At 39.5% G+C, this 20,704-nt stretch overlaps 1 pseudogene; it reads left to right on the top strand.

Annotated features, from left to right (window-relative positions):
* Nucleotides 1-19,146: 19,146 nt before the first annotated feature.
* LOC116582160 lies at nucleotides 19,147-19,976 on the top strand (annotated as a pseudogene).
* The last annotated feature ends 728 nt before the right edge of the window (nucleotides 19,977-20,704 follow it).

Raw genomic sequence — 20,704 nt, 5'->3', positions numbered from 1 at the left:
TATCAACATAACTCACCAATTAGATCGAAGGAGAAAAATCATACAGTTGTCACAGAAGATGCAGAGAAAGAATTTGACAACCATGATTTAAAAAATACTGTTAGTAAATTAGAAATAGCAGGTAGCTGCCTTAAGCTATCAGAATCTATCAAAATTTACAATAGGTTTGATGTTAAACTAGAAAAAGTGAAAAGATTTTCCTTTGTAAATGGGAGCAAGAAAAAGGTGTCCACTTCTATTCAACATTGTACTGGAGGTCTTAGAAAGAGCAGTTAACTCTGGAAATAGAAATGCTTAGGAGTAGGGGGGAAATGTCATTATTCACAGATATTAGTATTGTGAACTTAGATTTGGCAAAGTTCCTGGGTTGATAAGAAGCTTGTAACAGCCCAATGTGCTAACCAATTGTGCAACAGCATAAGCAGTTTATAAAGGTCATGTTATACTTCCATATATCATTAACAAGCAGAAAATGAAATCTAAAATATGAGCAGTGGGGTGCCTGGGTGGCTCAGTGGGTTAAAGCCTCTGCCTTCAGCTCAGGTCCTGATCCCAGGGTCATGGGATCCAACCCAGCATTGGGCTCTGTGCTCAGCAGGGAGACCGCTTCCCTTCCTCTCTCTCTGCCTGTCTCTCTGCCTACCTGTAAATACTGTCTGTCAAATAAATAAATAAAATATTTTTATTTTTTTATTTATTATTTATTACTTAATTATTTTATTTATTTATTATTTATTATTTATTTATTTTTTAAGATTCTAGCGTTTAAAGATTTTTTTTTTTAAATTGTGCCTCCATCAGAAAGGACGAATACCCAACTTTTGTAGCAACATGGACGGGACTGAAAGGGATTATGCTGAGTGAAATAAGTCAAGCAGAGAGAGTCAATTATCATATGGTTTCACTTATTTGTGGAGTATAACAAATAGCATGGAGGACATGGGGAGTTAGAGAGGAGAAGGGAGTTCGGGGAAATTGGAAGGGGAGGTGAACCATGAGAGACTATGGACTCTGAAAAACAACCTGAGGGTTTTGAAGGGGCGGGGGGGTGGGAGGTTGGGGTACCAGGTGGTGGGTATTATAGAGGGCACAGATTGCATGGAGCACTGGGTGTGGTGCAAAAATAATGAATACTGTTATGCTGAAAATAAATAAAAAGTAAAATTTTTTAAAAATTCTAGCATTGACATTTCTAAAGGACATCTGTCCTATATCTGCTAAGTTGAAATTTTCAGGTCTGGGAAGGAAAATGCAGGGTGACAGTAAATAGGCAATATGTGTATATTTGTTAAATATATCTTATGCTGATTACAGAGGAAAAATATGTTCATTGTAGGTAACATGAGAAAATGAAATACATATATTTTATATTTTTAACATCTAGAGGTCTGTACTCATATAGACCCACAAATTAGTGTGTCTTCTCATGACTCCTTTGTTTTAAATTGTTTAATACTATTTATGCTGCTTTAGAGTCTGCTTTCTTCAAAATAGAATATTTTCAGGATCAGTGACTATTTCATACCATAAATATTTTTTTTCCTAAGATTTTATTTATTTATTTGACAGACAGAGATCACAAGTAGGCTGAGAGGCAGGCAGAGAGAGAGGAGGAAGCAGTCTTCCGGCTGAGCAGAGAGCCCGATGCAGGGCTGGATCCCAGGCCCCTGGGATCATGACCTGAGCCGAAGGCAGAGGCTTCAACCCACTGAGCCACCTAGGTGCCCTAAATAAATAAAATCTTTTAAAAATTTTTATAAATAAATAAATAAATAAATATTAGCAGTAGCATTGAAAATATCTAATAAAACAGATCTTATTTTAAAATGTGGAAGGGGGACGCCTGGGTGGCTCAGTTGGTTAAGCAGCTGCCTTCGGCTCAGGTCATGATCCCAGCGGCAGGGAGCCTGCTTCTCCCTCTGCCTCTGCCTGCCATTCTGTCTGCCTGTGCTCACTCTCTCCCTCTCTCTGACAAATAAATAAAAATCTTTTAAAAAAAAAATGTGGAAGGGCTCCTGGGTGGCTCAGTGGGTTAAAGCCTCTGCCTTCGGCTCAGGTCATGATCCCAGGGGCCTGGGATCAGGATCCTGAGATGGAGCCCTGCATCAGGCTCTCTGCTCAGCAGGGAGCCTGCTTCCTCCTCTCTCTCTCTCTGGCTGCTTCTCTGCCTACTTGTGATCTTCGTCTGTCAAATAAATAAATAAAATCTTTAAAAAAAGTGGAAGACCTTTATACAGAAATCTAAAAACACTACTGAAATTTTAACAGACTTGAATCAAGTGAAGAGATATAATATATTCATGAAATGGAAGATCCAATACTGTAAAGCCATTAATTTACCCAGATTGGCTTATGGATCTATAAATTTAGTGAAATCTTCATCAAAGTGGTAAAAGAAATTGTGTGTGTAAATTGACAAAGTGATATAAATTGATACGAAAATAAAAGGCTAAGAACAGACGAGACACTCAGAAGAATTTGTTGAGAGAACTTGTTCTACCAAGTATCAAGACATTTTTAAGTACTATGAATTCTTAAAATATGGTATTTTGGCACAAAGAGCAAAAAATAAACTGGGGGAATAGAAAACCCAGAATAGACTCATGCATATATGAACACTTTATTCACAACAAAGATGACATTACGTATCAGTGGGGAAAAGATGGTCTTTCAGATGTGCAGGAAAAAACTGGATATTGCTGTGGATGAAAAGAAATTTAGGCCAAAAAAAAAAAAATTTAGGCCATTACTAATATGTTTAGATGGGATAAAGACATAAGAAAAGGTCAAACAATGAAGCTCTTAGAAAACAGTATCTTCATGGCCCCTGACAATGGGGAAGGATTTCTTTTCTTCTTCTTTTTTTAAAAAAGATTATATTTATTTGTCACAAAGAAAGAGAGCATGCACAAACCAGGGGAGGGGCAGAGGAAGAATCAAGCTCTGTATAAGCAAGGAGCCCAGTATGGGACTCAATCCCAGGACCCTGAGATCATGACCTGAGCTGAAGGTAGACATTTAGATGACTGAGCAACACAGGTGTCCCTGGGGAAAAATTTCTTTTCTTTTTTAAGATTTTATTTGACAGAGATCACAAGTAGGCAGAGAGGCCGGCAGAGAGAGAGAGGAAGGGAAGCAGGTTCCCTGCCGAGCAGAGAGCCCAATGTGGGGCTCCATCCCAGGACCCTGAGACCCTGACCTGAGCTAAAGGCAGAGACTTAACCCACTGAGCCACCCAGGCACCCCTGGGGAAGGATTTCTTAAATAAGACACAAAAGCACTGAGGTTAAGAAAAGGATTAATTTTACCACATTAAAATTAAAAGTCTGTGTTTATTAAAAAAAGAAAAAGACTATCAAGATAGTAAAAAGGAAGTATAGAGTGGAAGAAGAAAACTGCAACACATATAACCGAGGACATGTAACTAGAATATATAAAGAACCCTACAAAATCATTAAGGAGGAATGCCTGAGTGGCTCAGCCAGTTGAGCTTCTGCCTTCAGCTCAGGTCATGATCTCAGGGTTCTGGAATCAAGTCCCACATTAGGTTCCCTGCTCAGTGGGGACCCAGCTTCTCCCTCTGCCTCTGCCCCTCTCTCTGGCTTGTGCTCTCTCTCTCTGTCAAATAAATAAATAAAATATTTTTAATAAAATCAGTAAGGAAGAGGAAGGATAACCCAATAAAAAAATGGGCAAAAGACCTGATGAACTTCATGGAGAGGTTATCTACATAGTTACATAGTTAGCAGCCCTATAAAAAAGGGGAGAATCTCATTAATAATGAGGGAAATGAGGAGTAAAACAATGAGATAGCATCACACTCACCAGATCGACAAAGAGAGTCCTAAAAAAAAGTTCAATAAAAAATGGAGGATTGAAACAGAAAAAGATAATATATTGGTAGATCTAAATCCTACCATATTAATAATTATATTAAATACTAAAGAACTAAACATTTCATTTAAAGGATAGAGATTATCAGACTAGATTTAAAAAGCAAGATTTACTCAATTATATACGATCTACAAGAGACTAACTCTATTTTTTTATCTGATTTTTTTTAATTTTTATTTATTTGTCAGAGAGAGAGAGAGAGAGAGCACACAAGGACAGGGAGTGGCAGGCAGAGGGAGAAGCAGCCTCCCTACTGAACAAGAAGGGCAACGCAGGACTTGATCCCACTACCCTAGGATCATGACCTGAGCCAAAGGCAGATGTTTAACCAACTGAGCCACCTAGGTGTCCCAAGAGATTAACTAATATGAAGACACAGGTAGGTTGAAAACAAACAGCTAGAAGGAGACATACCACACAAACAATAGGCATAAGCAGTTTGGAATGGGTATATTAATATCAGTTAATATACCTGTCAAAACTAGCCTTACAAAAGAAGGCTACAGGGTAATTTCACACCTCAGTGCATGGACCTTAAATAGAATATTGACAGGCTCCAGTAGCACATTGGTGCAGTAATAGTTTATACCCTCATAGTTTATACCCTCAGTATAAACTATGTTTTATACTGAGGGTATAAATACTGAGGTTTTATATAATAGTTTATACCCTCAGGAATACAAGTACAGATTAGTAGATAAAGAGGAAGAAATGATAGGGGAATTTATGAAATGACAGGCATTTCATAAATTTTAGCACCTGTTCTTGACTTAAAGAAAAAAAAATACTTTGTCTGGGGGAAGAAATCATTTCCAAGCTCCTTCAGGTTGTGGTCAACATGCAGTTCCCTGTGGTTGTAGGACTGTGGTTCCCATTTCCTTGCTGGCTGCCAGTTGGGAGTCGCTCTCACCTCCCAGAGGCTGTTCATATGCCTCACCATATGGTCCACTCCATCTCCAAAGGCAAACATGGCATGTCAAATCCCCCTCATACTTGGAATCTCTTTGACTTCCACTTCTACTACCAGGTGGAGAAAACTATGCTATTTATACATTAGGTCCACCTAGATAGTCTCTCTTAAGGTCACTGATTTGTACTCTTAATTGCACCTAAAAAATCCTTTTGTATGGAACCAATGTAATCATGGGAGAAGCATTATGGGACAGAGAGCATAGAGGCCATTAGGATTCTGCATGCAACTGAAATTCAGAGGATTGAGGACAGGATTGTGAAGGTGGCATATGTACAAGTCAGCAGAGAGATATCATGAAGCTGTGAAAAAATATTAACAACACATGATTCTCTGTAATCCAAAAATAGTCTGAGTGGGAAAAAATTGTTCTCACAAAGAAAAAGAGTTAAAGGATGGAAAAAGAGGGGAGGACTGTAAGTCATAAATACTAAATTGCACATTTTTTGAACAAAGAGTCACTAACCACCTCTATCAATAATGGTATGAATTATATGAAGACTATTCTGAAATTCTACTTTCTCATCATCATAAGATTTTTGTGTGGGATAATTTGGACATGTATATCTTAAAAACTTTTATAAAGCTTTCTTAAGTATCTCCCAAAGGTGGCTTCTGCACAATAAAAAGAACTATCAAACTGGAAGTATGTTTATTTTTCTTTTTCTTAACTCATTGGTACAAAATGGGTCATGAAAGCCTTTTTCAAAGAACCAATGGAAGTCATTTGACTACTCTATTATTAGTCACTTCACAATATTCCAAACTAATAAAATGTGTGTGACTAAGTCTATCCTGATATGGGACACTAATGGTACGTGACAATTATTTTTAAAATATTTTGAAGAGTATTTTTTAAATTAAGGTTTAATAAATTAAGGTTTAGGAGTCCCTAAATAGGGGTGCCTGGGTGGCTCAGTTGTTAGGCATCTGCCTTTGGCTCAGGTCATGATTCCAGGATCCTGGGATCAAGCCCTGCATCAGGCTCTCCACTCGGCAAAAAGCTTGCTTCTCCCTATCCCACTCCCCTTGCTTAGTGTTCCCCTCTCTCATTGTGTCTCTCTCTGTCAAATAAATGAAGTCTTTAAAAAAAAAGTCCCTAAATGATAAAATTCCATCTCATGGTATTGGGGTTTACTAAATAAGCATAAACATGTTTCATGGAGAGCTTACATTATTTAGTGTTTATTTTGCATTTTGAGGATCAGTTGTCAGACACATGCCCAGAATAATCTCTGACACATAGTATCCAGTTGACTGTAGTCCAATCCATTCTAATTTGATCCTTAGCTACAGAGGGTGTACATTTGTACTTAGAAACTAACATCTTGGGCGCCTGGGTGGCTCAGTGGGTTAAGCCGCTGCCTTCGGCTCAGGTCATGATCTCAGGGTCCTGGGATCGAGGCCTGCGTCGGGCTCTCTGCTCAGCGGGGAGCCTGCTTCCCTCTCTCTCTCTCTGCCTGCCTCTCCGTCTACTTGTGATTTCTCTCTGTCAAATAAATAAATAAAATCTTTAAAAAAAAAAAAAAAAAGAAACTAACATCTTTGTTTCAACTTTTCATTCCTATAAACATAATTTGAATAACAGTAGCCTGAGGAAAAGGCAACTTCCCCACACCATCAGTCAATTACAAGACTCCCTTCTTTCTTATTTACACAGCTCCAAGCTTTTAAAAGATGTTCTGATAACATCAATTGGAAAGACATGGAAATTAATAAGAACATACTTTGTATCTACTTGGGTTTTCTTGGTTTCATTTTCATAACAGACTTTCCATAGTAATTTCTGAAGTTTTTATGAGGTGGAAGAAAGGCAGCCCAATGCAGGAGTCAATCCTAAGACTCTGGGATCATGACCAGAGCTGAAGACAGATGCCCAACAGACTGAGCCACCCAGGCGCGCCTAGCAGTCTTTAATAACAAATAGACTTTTCTCAGCCATCAAAAAGAATGAAAGCTTGCCATTTGCAACGATGTGGATGGAGCTAGAGTGTATTATGCAAAGTGGAATAAGTCAGTCAGAGAAAGACAAATACCATATGATTTCACTCACATGTGGAATTTAAGAAACAGAACAGATGAGCACAGGAGAAAAAAAAAAAAAAAAGGCAAACCAGAAAAACAGACTCTTAGGAATAGAGAACAAACTGAGTGCTACCAGAGGGGAAGTGATCAGGAGGGGATGGGTTAAATGGGTGACAGGTACTAAGGAGGGCACTTGTGATCAGCCCTGGGTTTGCGTGTAAGAGAGGAATCCCTAAATTCTACACCCAAAACTAATATTATATTGTATGTTACCTAACTGGAATTTATTTATTTATTTATTTATTTATTTATTTATTTATTTATTTACAGCATGAGTGGGGAGGGGAGGAGCAGAGGAAAAGGGAGAGAGAGAACGTTAAGCAGGCCCCACGCACAGTGTGGAGCCTGAAGTGGGGCTCCTTTTCATGACCCTGAGATCATGACCTGAGCCAAAATCAAGAGCTGTATGCCCCACTGACTGAGCCATCCAGGTGTCCCCAACTAACTGGAATTTAAATAAAAACTTGAAAAAAGAAAAAAATAATAAATATTTGGCATAAAAAAACAGCAAATAGGCTTCTAAATAACAAATAGACTTTCTCCCGACCCCTCTCTCTCTCTCTTTTTTTCTTCTTTCTGAAAGAGAGAGAGAGATAATCTTAATCAGTCTCCATGCCCATCATGGAGCCACATGCTGGGCTCAATCTCACGACCCTGAGATCATGACCTGAGCTGAAATCAAGAGTTCAGTGCTTAACCAACTGAGCCACCCAGGTGCCCCTCAAATAGACTTTTCACTAACTATTCCTGTCTAATTTTTCAAGGAGTGACGACATGTTAGCATATTATTTGCAATTTAAAACAATTATTTTTAAACCTGCTAAGCTGCTCCACTGTTATTTTTGAGATATCTGGGTTTTTTTCTTTTTATATTGTGGAAACTGTAGTTATTTTAAAAATTTTTTTATTACTGGATTATAGTTGACAGTGATACCTGTTTGGAAAATATTTTATTGACACTGGATTTGGCTTCTCGTGATCCTCCTTTGGCAGACATTTTTAGACAAATGTTCCCCACATTATTGGATTTCATAAGTCAGTAAGATACATATTTCTAAAATTGGCCAGGGGAGGTTCCCAACTTTTTAATTTTGCCAAGTGGCAAAATTAAACACTGTTAATAGAAAAATAGAAAAAAATAGTTAATAGAAAAAAAGTTTTTATTAAGTGCTTTTCAATAAAAGAGTTGTATAGTCAGAGAAGTTTAGAAAACCCCGAATCATGTATTTCCAAACTGGAAATTTAAAAGGAACTAGCAGGGGCGCCTGGGTGGCTCAGTGGTTGGACCGCTGCCTTCGGCTCAGGTCATGATCTCAGGGACCTGGGATCGAGCCCCACATGGGGCTCTGCTCAGCAGGGAGCCTGCTTCCTCCTCTCTCTCTCTCTCTGCCTGCCTCTCTGCCTACTTGTGATCTCTCTCTGTCAAATAAATAAATAAAATCTTTAAAAAAAAATAAAAGGAACTAGCAAAATCCCTCAGAAGACAAACAAAAAAAGCAAACAGCATCTACTATCTCCAAAAGGAAAAAAAAAAGGGGGGGGACATTTTTAACACCACAAATCTAGAAAGGATATAATATCACATGGAGAAGGGAAAGTTACTACAAAATTCCTTTGGTCCAGGGACCAGCAGCTGCTGGTGAGGCCAAAGTCCTTGTCCGTACATGACGCGCCCAAGTCACTGCTTGGCTGCTGTTAGGTCAGAAGCCACTTCAGTAGCCACTGCAGTGTTTGAGAGAGGAGGTGGGCTTCGTGTGTGTGTGTGTGTGTGTGTGTGTGTGTTAGCATCCCTCTCTATTTCTGTCACACTCTTACCTCTGCTCTCCTTCTCCTCCCCCCCTCCCTTCAGTGACACATGGTTTATTCCGCTGCTTCCTTTATCCTAACTGGAAAACTCTCAATCAAAATTACATGACACTCCTTCAAATAGAGCAAAGCAATTCAGACCCTGATTCCTCCATGGGTGGAAGTCGGAGGACGGGAGGGAGGGCGGCGTTCCACAGCTGTCCTAAATGCCCTTTTTGAATGTGGAACGTGAAACTTCTTTCTTTATTGCCTCGGCCTTTGCTGGCCCAGTAAGGAAGCATTTTGAGTCAATTATTCTTTGAAACATTACTTGCAGTGCCACTGAGAGTTGGTGACATTTTCCTTGGTTGCCTCTTATGACCTATTTATAGTCACTGTTTTAAAAATACGCCTGGCTTGACACTTTGGAGTCTATCAGAAATGTAGGAACATAAGTAGAAAAGGGTATAAAAACTAACAGAAAAATAAACAAAGTCAATGTATGTTTTTTAGCATATAGGAGTAGTCTTAAGATCTACACCTCTCGGGTCCCAAATAGCAGAGTCTAGGTGAGAGCTACTGAACTGTATCTCCATTCCTCCACATGGTCGGTGTCCAAGAAACCAAGAAGAGGTCAGTTTCAAGGGGCACATGACGGGGACCAGCACAAGTCCAGTTGTGTTTACATGGGCTGACACAGCTGCATGGGACCCATCCCAGCCCGTAAGGTGAGGACAAGGGCCCCTCAGAGCAGGGAAAAGATATTGTTTAACATTGTAACACTGATCGACACAAGCTCCTCACCCAGAGCACCCACAAGGCAATTTTGTTCACTCTTGATTTCAGCTCAGGTGCTGGGAAGGTGTTTCTTCATGATATTGCATCTGTCTCTAGACCTATGATCCCTGACACAGGTCTACAGCTGCCCTCTTAAACCCTGCATGGGGCCGCTTGGTGGGCCAACAATTCATTTCATGCACAAGGTCCAAAAACATGGCTGGAGAGACCATCCTTTCTGTGGAACCAAACTGTTATGGGGAAAAAAGTTTTCTACCTATATCCAATCAGGTAAAACTTCATTCCCTTCACCAATTATGAAGTAAGCGATGTATAAATGTGGTCTAGTTTCTTTTATCCTTTCTTTGCAGCTCTCAATTACCTGCACAGAATCACATGAAGATACTTTTCCTTATTTTTATTTACATTTGAATGGGAAATACAATCCCGTAGTTAATATTTTTTAAATATTGTGTCTCCTTCAGTTCATGTTCCATCATCATCTAGCACCTATTTCTAGAACCCTTCAGAGTTATCCATTTCTTGTCTTCCCTGTTAGGGCCCAGATGGGAAAAAAACACTTCTAGCTCACCCACAGGGTTTATGTGAAGAGGTTTTTCTTCCCCCTAACTCTCTAGGCCTTGGCCCTATTCCTTTCCTCTTACCTCAGAATGGAGTGAGTTACATGACTGATGAGTTTGGGAGAAAAAATGGTGTATGGAGCTCAGTCCTTTCCTTCTCTTTCCTTTTGTTAGCAAAGACAACTCCAGCAACAGACTTTTTACTCTACAACTCCATCTTGGAAAATACTCAGGGTTGGCTGCATGGGGAGGCTTGTAGGGGGCCAGTTCAGGTGGGCAAACTGGGTTCAGTATTGGAAAACCCGCTGTTGACACATTCCTAAGTTGTGTTTTTGATATGAGCTTTATCAATAATAAAGATAATATTTTGAATTCCAGTTGCCACTCTTTGTTTACCATCAGCCACAACATATTCTTCCAGAGATACAGACACATGTGAATTCTCCCTTACTCTTCTTTAAGAAAAACTAGTGGTAATATACTAAATAGACAACAAATGTCAGGAAAGCATTTGTTATAGTACATAGAGAAGATCCTTATTTTTGCTTATGGATGCATAGAATCCCATTGTGCTCTCTCTCTCTCTCCCTCTCCATCTCAAATACATAAATTAAATCTTAAAAAGAAAAAAGAGGGGCGCCTGGGTGACTCAGTGGGTTAAGCCGCTGCCTTCGGCTCAGGTCATGATCCCAGGGTCTTGGGATCGAGCCCCGCATTGGGCTCTCTGCTCAGCGGGGAGCCTGCTTCCTCCTCTCTCTCTGTCAAATAAATAAATAATATCTTTAAAAAAAAAAAAAAGAAAGAAAAGAAAAAGGAAAGAAAGAAAAAGAAATGCTCCAGTCCAGATCTTCTGAAGATTTTATTTATTTATTTGTCAGAGAGAGGAAAGAGAAAGGGAGAAAGAGCACAAGCAGGGGGAGCAGCAGGCAGAGAGAGAAGCAGGTTTCCTGCTGAGCAAGGAGCCCAAGGTGGGATTCGATCCCAGGACCCTGGGATCATGACCTGAGACGAAGGCAGATGCTTAACTGACTGAGCCATCCAGGTGTCCCTCCAGTTCAGTTCTTCTAAATCATAGTTGGGAGAGGCACCTGGGTGGCCCAGACAGTTGGGCATCCAACTCTTGGTTTCACCTCAGGCCATGATCTCAGTGTCGTGAGATCAAGTCTCCATTGGGCTCCACACACAGCATAGTCTGCTTGGCTTTCTCTCTCCCTCTCCCTCTACCCCTACACCTGCCCTCAAATAAATAAACAATCTTCTAAAATAAATAAATAAATCATAGTTGGGGAAAAAAGTATCGGGGCTACTAGGATTTGCTGTGAGCATCTTCTCTTGGGTGGGGGCGTCTATTATCCCTACTCATCTTTATTTTTTAAATTGTGACAGTGTGGTATTATAAAGGCATTGGTGATGAGTGCTTCCAGATTTTCTACCAGAAGAAGTTTCGGTGAGGAAACTGGGTAGACATGGGGGAATTGAAGTTACTTTTTGTTGTTGTTCACCCAAAAGATACATGAATATGTTGGAGATACAGGGTGTTTTAAATTTTTGTGGCATTTTGAAGCTGAACAGTTACACTGTTTTAGAAGCTGAGCCCTTCCCTCACAGAGATGTCATGAAGGGCTACTGGTCCACGTGTCTGCTGAGCTCAAAGACACTCCTGTCTTGCTTTTGCAGCTTTGATCATTTCTAATTTTCTCTCTGAATCTAGTCTTTTTTTTTTTTTTTTTTGCAACAATATGCCTTTGAGTGAAGAAAACACTCACAAGAACTTAGCTTGTGAATCTGACCACATTTGAAATGGCAGGCATGTTGCGGTGTCCTCAGCAGCCCGGGGCACTCGTACCTTTGAGGCCCTGGCTTGCTGGCAGTGCAGAGAGGACAAGGAGCAGGAGAGGTTCGTGGTCACGTGCAATGTTCTGCGCCCGATTTCATGTTGTCCCCTTTTGAAAAGCATAGATGATTTCTTTTTGAAAGTGAACTTAGCACATTCATTTGTTGGTTTTTCTTTATGTTTTTAAATGGTTTTTTGGAAATTATGTTTTAAAGATTCAATCTATGAATTTTTTTTTAAAAAATCACTCCCCGCATTAAAAAATCAGCTTAGTCATGGGAAATACAGAATAATTCATCTCCAGTTACAGGGAATAACTCTGTATTGAACCATAAAAGACACTAAGGAGATTCTTCTTTTCTGATACTGAATATTTCAGTAACTCCTTATCTGACTTTCCTCATTCACCCGAGCACCAATGGTTTATTTTAAGGAGAGGAGGGGACTAATATTTAAGGGACATTTGTCACTTCTGTTGTTCTTGGCCAACCAGAGAGTCATGTAGACTAAAACTTACTCCTGCCTTTCTTTATACGCACACACAGACATAAAATATCAACATTTTGAGAGATGAGCCGAGGAAGAAGAGCCTAGAGAAGGCGATGGAAATGGGGAGAAGAGTCTGATATACTGAGATTCAGTATTTCTGAGCATGAAAAAGAGAGGGAAGGAGAGAGGGGATGGTGGAAGAGATGGTCATGGCAAAGGAGAAGAAACAGCAGAGATGGGAAGAGAGCAGGAGAGACGAAGAAAAGAAATGTAGAGAAAGCAAATGATACAAGCACTTGATCTGATTTCAAGTCACTGATACAACTTACACATGGCTGTTCCTTCAGGTGGGGCTCAGGTGGGGCTGTCTCCCCTCCAGCACCTGGCAATGCAGGTCAGCCCTATTACAGTCTTTCACTGTGCTGTGAGGGAATCTTCATGAGGACACCATGTGCATTTTCTTCACTGCTTTAATGACTATGAGGGGGTACAGGGTTTCTTTTGGGGGCAATGAAAACTTTCTGGAATTCGGGACACAGTTTTGTGAATACATAACGTCTATCAAGTTGTGCACTTAAAAAAATCAATAAAATAAGGAAAATAAGATTCAAGCCATTCTTCTGCTTTTCCTTTTTTTTTTTTTTTTTTTTTTTTTAAATGCTCTTCTGTTCTAACATTGCTTTTCTTGGGAATGGGAAGTGAGGAAACCTCTCTTCTCTTCCCAGTTAAAAGAAAACTCATGCTGAAGCATTGGTTCTTTGACCTGGGCAAACAAAGAAAAAAGCATCAGTTATGGTATGTATTAGTTGCTCAAGTCTGACTTCTGGAATTTTATTCCCTTTGCCCATGGAAATGCGGGCTACTCTATGTAGCTATACAAATAGTGAGCGCAGAGTAGATTTAATGTTTTCAGCTGCACTAAGAGCCAATTCTGATACAAGAAATCATAACAAGCCTGCAATTTTCTAAGTAAGTGGTCAAAGTCAACCGAGTTTCCATTAGTTGTTTATTTAAGTAGAAATAACCTCTGTGTTAATCCTGGAAACTCCCTGTGATGAAGGGAGAGCATGTCCTTTCCTGAATTGCCTTCTGTAAGGACATGGTTCATACATGTTCTACCTAAAGCTAGTGCCCAATATTTCTGATCAAGATGATGGCAGTTAGGCTGTCCACTTTGTGCCTTCATTTCTCTATAAATAGCATATGTATCATGTGTCTTCCTCCTTTCTTTGGAGGAAAATGGTGAGGACTGTTTATAATATAGCGTGAATCTTACCTTTCTTAATTTATTGGTTTTTAAATGTATAACTCTTGGGGCACTTGGGTGGCTCAGATGGCTAAGCGACTGCCTTCGGCTCAGGTCATGATCCTGGAGTCCCAGGATGGAGTTCTGCATCAGGCTCTCTGATCAGAGGGGAGTTGACTTCTCCCTCTGACCCTCTCCCCTCTCCTTCTCTCTCTCACTCTCTCTCTCAAATAAACAAAATCTTTTAAAAAATGTATAACTTGTTAGGTTTTAGTATATTTACAAAATTTTGTCACTATTGAATTCCAGAACATTTTCTTCACACCCTCCCCCCCAAAAAACTCTGAATCCAATAGTGCTCATTCCCCATTTCCCACTCCCCCAGCCTCTGGAAACCACTAATCTGCTTTCTGTCTCATGGATTTGTCAATTCTGGATATTTCCTAGAAATAGAATCATGGTAGATAGCCTTTTGTGTCTGGCTTCTTTCATTTAGCAGAGTGGATTCAAGATTCATTCATGTATTAGCATATATTAGTATTTCACTCCCCTTAAATGCAAATCGAAGCCACAATGAGATTTCACCACACATCTATTAGAATGGCTAATATCAAAACCATAAGAAGCAACAAGTGTTGACAAGAATGCAGAGAAAAAGGAACCCTTGTGCACTGTTGGTGGAAATGCAAACTGGTGCAGCCATTGTGGAAAACAGTATGAAGGTTCCCCAGAAAGTTAAAAATAGAATTACCATATAATCCAGTAATTCCACTATTGGGTGTTTACCCAAAGAACACAAAACACTGACTCCAAATGATGTATACACTCCTGTGTTTATTGCAGCATTATTGACAATAGCCAAATTATGGAAGCAGCCCAAGTGTCCATCCACAGATCGATAAAGAAAAGTGATATATGTACAAAACTGAATATTATTCAGCCATAGGAAAAAATGATATGTTGTCATTCACAACAACACGGATGGATCCAGAAGGTATAATGCTAAGTAAATAAGTCAAAGACAAATACCACATGATTTCACCCATATGTGGAATTTAAGGGGGAAAAAAAAAGAATAAAAGTGTCAAGCCAAAATATAGACTCAAACCTACAGAGAACAAACTGATGGTTACCAGAGGGGAGCGGGGAGAGGGGATGGGTGAAATAGGTGAAGGGAACTAAGAGCTCACTTACCATGAGAAACACTAGTAATATAGGGAACTGTTGAATTACTATATCGTTCACCTGAAACTAATATGACACTGTATGTTGACCATGCTGGAATTTACAAAAAAATACTTCTTTCCTTTTTATAGCTAACATTCCACTATATTGATAGACAACGTTTTGTTTACCCATTCATCAGTTGATGGATATTTGGGTTTTTCCACATTTCCACTACTGTGAGTAATACTGCTATGAACATTCACATACTAGTTTTTATATGAACGTATAGCTTAAATTCTCTTGGCTATTTTAGTAGGAGTAGAATTGCTAGATCATATGGTTGCTCTAAGTTTAACTTTTTGATGAGCTGCCAAAATGTTTTTCAAATATGCTGTAGGGTTTTAATCTCTACCAGCAACGTATGAAGGTACCATTTCCTCTGCACCCTTTTCAGCACTAGTTATTGTCTATCTCTTTGATAGTCATCCCATCCTAGTGGGTATGATGTAGCATCTCACTGTGGTTTTAATTTGCATTTCCTTATAGACACATGGTGTTGAACATCTTTTCATGTGCTTATTGGTCATTTGGAGATCTCCTTTGGCTAAGTGTCTTTTCAGTTCTTTGCCATTTAAAAATTTTTTTTCTTAAAGTTTGTATAGTGTATCTTAAGATTTTATTTTTTTTGAAAGAGAGAAAGAGCACGCCCACAAGCAGGGGAGGGGCATAGGGAGAGGGAGAAGCCTGGTCCCCACTGAGCAGGGAGCCCTGACATAGGGCTCAATCCCAGGGCCCTAAGATCTTGACCTGTTCTGGTCAGACACTTAACGGATTGAGCCACCCATGCACCCAAAGATTTAAATGATAATTTCAAATGAATTTCCAGAGCCTGAGTTGTGGACTAATACGAGTGGGAAAGTTCTGGGGACTAATATGAGTGGGAAAGTCTGGTGGGAGTCCCACATTTTGGTGTCCTTTATCTCCAGGAACCCTACTGGATTTTTACTTTGAAAGTCGGACTGTGAATAGTCTAAACGCAACAATTAAAGACAGAGACAGTCAGTGTGGATTTAAAAAATAAGGCCTAACTATAAGAAACCTATATTATATGTAAACAGATAGATTGTAAGTAAAAGATGGAGAAAGCTTTACCGTGCTAACGTTAATCAAAGAAAGCTGGAGTATATCTACATTCATTTCAGGTAAAGCCAATTTATGAGCAAGGAAGGTTATCAGGAATGAAATGGGGCATTATATATATGATAAAGGGTTTAATTCTCCAAGAGGACATAACAACCTTAAACATATATGCACCTAACAATGAGCATTAAAACACAGGAATTAACTGAGAACTGAGGGACACCTGGGTAACTCAGTGGATTAAGCAACTTCCTTCTGCTCAGGTCATGATCCCAGGGTTCCGGGATAGAGTCCCACATCGGGCTCCTTGCTCAGTGGGGAGCCTGCTTTTCCCTCTGCCTGCCTCCCCCCACCTCTCTCTCTCTGACAAATAAGTAAAATTTAGTAACAACAACAACAAAACCTGATAGAACTGAAAAGAACAACAGACAAATCCACTATTAGAGTTGGAGACGTCTTCGGCCCTCTGTTAGTAACTGATGTATCAAATAAGTAGTAAATCAGTAAGGATACAGATAACCCAAGCAGAGCTATCAGTCACTGTATCACTGGCATGTACAGCATACATCATCCCGCATCAGCAGAAGGCACATTCTTCCCATTCTTACGTGGATTATTCACCAAGATAGACCATGCTCGAAATCATAAAACATACCTTAATAAATTCAGAAGTACAGAAATCTTACAAATAATATTCCTAGGGACGCCTGGGTGGCTCAGTGGGTTAAGCCGCTGCCTTCGACTCAGGTCATGATCTCAGGGTCCTGGGATCGAGCCCCGCATCGGACTCTCTGCTCAGCAGGGAGCCTGCTTCCTCCTCTCTCTCTCTGCCTGCCTGTTTGTGATCTCTCTCTGTCAAATAAATAAATAAATAAAATCTTAAAAAAAAATAATATTCCTAGATAATAATGAAATTAAACAAAAAGTGAAATTAAACCAGAAATCAATAATGTAAATATAGCTGGATCCCCCAAGTCCCTGAATTTTAAACAACACACTTCTAAATAATCCATGGGTCAAAGAAAAAGTCTCAAAGAAATCTAAAAAATATTTTGAATTCTACTTGAAAAAAACAAAAAGGAAAAGACTGAAAAAGTCGACCATACAAACAATAGAAACAATAAAAGCTTTGATTGTCAAAAACTTTACAGAGAACAAAACCAGCAAGCTGAGAAAAATATCCACAGCAAATATAAATAGAACATTCAGATTTTTCACATCACTCAGACCTCAATAGATAAATAGCATGAACCACCAGTTCACAAAAGGGCAAATTCAAGAGTCTAATCAGCACAATAAAACATTTAATTTTAATAGAAATAAAAGAAATATAATTTTTCCTGTTAAATTATCAAATATTTTAAAATTATACTAGTCTATTGAGCTAGACTTTTGAGATTAGTGCACTTTACTGAATCTATTGAAATCCATTAAAAAAATTCTATGCAGTATTGACAGGACTTTGGTAAGAAAGACTATTTTATACTTTACTAGTGATAATTTAAATTACTGCAGACTTTCTAGAAAACAATATGGCTAGTTATCAAGAGCATTAATAATGTTCATATACTTCAACCCAGGATTTCTACTTCTAAAATACAACAAATTTTACACACAAAGCCATCCTTTATATGAGTGAAAATTGGGAGCACAAAAATCCACAATAGATTGATGCTTACATATATTATGATAAATCTAGTAAGATTTTAGGAAGCTATCAAATATTGGTTTAACAAGTTTTTCATGATAGAATATGCTTTGGGAATGAGCAATATACAAAGTTATAAATTTATAGCTTATACATATAGTATAAATATATATAAATATACAAAGTTATAGTATAAACAATTTTATATAATTTTTTATATAAAAATGCAGAGCAAAAGAAAATAAGGAATTACAGCAAAGCAATTATTGCTGCAGTATTTTCTCTAGCTATCATTTTTTGGAGTCATTTTTTTTTTACTTTTTTTTCTTTTTAAAGATTTTATTTATTTATTTGATAGGATAGAGAGAGACACACACAGAGAGAGAACACAGGCAGGGGGAGTAGGAGAGGCAGAAGCAGGCTCCCCGCTGAACAGGGAGCCCGATGCGGGGCTGGATCCCAGGACCCTGGGATCATGACCTGAGCCGAAGGCAGGTGCTTAAAGACTAAGCCACCCAGGCACCCCGTTTTTTTACTTCTTTATAATATTTTGGCAAATTGCATATTTTCTAAGTGAGTATTCAGTACTTCAATAATCAATATTAAAAAGAGTAAATAAAAAATGAACTCCAAGTTTCTGGAATCCTGTTTCCTGTTACTCCTCCTGCTGAGCTCTAAAGCATCTTCCAAGGTGAAGGTCAAAAGTCACGTCTTCTGTGAAACCCTTCTTGACCCTCACAGACAGTCAGGCATTCCTCTGTGTTTGTCAACTCCTTTCAGGTAGCTCTCTCACCCACTGCTCCCACTAGACTGAGGAGCCAGAGTCATGTTTCATCATCCTGTCTCCCTGGCACCCAGAACAGCACCTGGTACAAAATAGATATTTAATTAATCATGATTATGATTATCGTCTGGCTCGCTTCACTATCCCCTTGATTTTCTTGCTGGAGATTCCTATCCTTGCCCAACTGATATTCCTGAGAAACAAGGAAGCCATGAGGGCAAAGAAATTCTCAGCCCCATCAAGGATTGCCATTCGTTTTCCTGCTCACGGCCACATGATTAGAAGTTGGATCCAAGACGTGAGTATCATTTCTGTCCCTGGCAGAAGAAACAGCCTGATGTTCTGAAACAGAATGAGTAGCTTGTGGTTATTTCTGCCACAGCTGAACTCTGATCTTTCTTTTCTATAGCAAATGGATTTGACTGCCCTAAGGAAAACCAGTTGAAAACTTTTAGGTGAAAACCTCTTCACATCTTAGGTCTCTTCTCTAGCTCCCTTAAAATCTGGTCCTGAGAGCAGCCTTTCTTGATGCTTGATTCTAGATTCTTGATCCAGGTCTGTACGAGCAGATGAGCATAAATGTTCTTCCTCCACGAATGTGTAGGAAGGAAATTTCCCACATACCTTTATACGAATGAGGTAGTTATAAAATGCATTAGTCATTATGGCAAAAAGAGCCCAAACTTGGATGATGCTCAAGGCTTCTTTTCCTCTGACAAATGAAAACCAGGTTGAAAGAAAAGTCTATGCATCTTTGGCTTTTCGTGCCCAGCGGGTCTCAAGCAGCATCTCCAGATGCTCATGGTCCCAAGAAGCGTCACCAGAATGCAGCAGCTACAAAGCATTGCACTCTTGATAAACTAGCTGGTGTGTTTGTCCCTCCTGCATCCACCGATCCCCATAAGCAGAGAGAACGTCTCCTTCTCATCACTTTCCTAAGGGACAGACTTAAGTGTGCCCTAACAGGAGACGAAGGGAAGGAGATCTGTATGCAGTGTTTTATTGAGATCAATGGCAAGGTCCGAACTAACATAACCTACCCTGCTGGTCATCAGCCCTGACAAGACTGGAAAGACTTTCCATTTGATCCATGGCACCAAGGGCTGCTTTGCTGTTCATCAGATGACACCTGAGGGGACTACATGTAGCTTGTGCAAAGTGAGAAAGGTCTTTGTGGGACAAAAGTAATCCCTCGTCTGGCGACCCGAGATGTTCGCCCCATCTGCTCTCCTGATCCCCTCATCTAAGTGAATGACACCCCATTAGGATTGATTTGGAGACAGCAGAGATTGCTGATTTCATCAAATTTGACACTGGTCATCTGTATGTGGTGACTGGGGGTGCTAACCTGGGAAGAACTGGTGTGATCACCTACAGACAGAGACATCCCGGTTCTTTTGACACAGTTCACGTGAAGGATGCCTGTGGCCACAGCTTTGCCACATGACTCTCCAATGTTTGTGTTATTGGCAAAGGCAACAAACCATCAATTTCTCTTCCCTGTGGAAAGGGTATCTACCTCACCATTGCTAAAAAGAGAGACAAGAGACTAGTGGCCAAACAGAGCAGTGGATAAAATGGTCTCTAGGTGATGTGATTGGAAGTCTTTATACTTAATTAAAGATAATACAGCATGAATAAAAAGGTATATGCATCACTGAAAGACACGAGACCAAAGTGAATGACCTTAAATCCAAAGAAATGGGCTCTTATTCTACACACACATCCAGAACAATGACAGTGGTTCTTTTTTCCCTATGTGATAATGTGTTAACTTGAGTAGACCATGGGACTCAGATATTCTGTCAAACATTTTTCTAGATGTTTCTTTTAGTGAGATTAACATTTAAATCAGGAGAGTTCAGGTCTTAATGAAAAAGACTCACTTCCCCAAGCAAGAAAGAATTCTGCCAGTGACTGCCTTTGGATTCAAACTGCAATTCCTTCCAGAGTCTCCAGACTGCTGGCTTAGCTTGCAGATTTTGGACTTGCCAAGCCTCCAAATCGTGTGAGTCAATTCCTTAAAATAAATCTCAATCTCTCTCTCTCTTTCTCACCTTGTCCCTCTCCCTCTCAATCTCAGTCTTTACATGCTGTTGCTTTTGTTTCTCTGGAGAACCCTGACTATTACATCCTGCTATAGCTGAATTGTTAGATCAAGGGATGCCCTGTGACATGTTGCCATTGGAAAAGAAATCTAATAAAGCTTTAAAACCATTTAGAACTGTGGGTGAAAAGACAGCCTAATCCTTAATTATTAACAAGGACATCTACCTCTTCAGGATTATGAAGTGTTTTGTTGTT

The sequence above is a fragment of the Mustela erminea genome, chromosome 2 (assembly GCF_009829155.1).
Source record: "Mustela erminea isolate mMusErm1 chromosome 2, mMusErm1.Pri, whole genome shotgun sequence".
NCBI lineage: Eukaryota > Metazoa > Chordata > Mammalia > Carnivora > Mustelidae > Mustela > Mustela erminea.
Note: the sequence above shows the minus strand (reverse complement) of the source record. Positions and strands in the feature narration are given on the sequence as shown.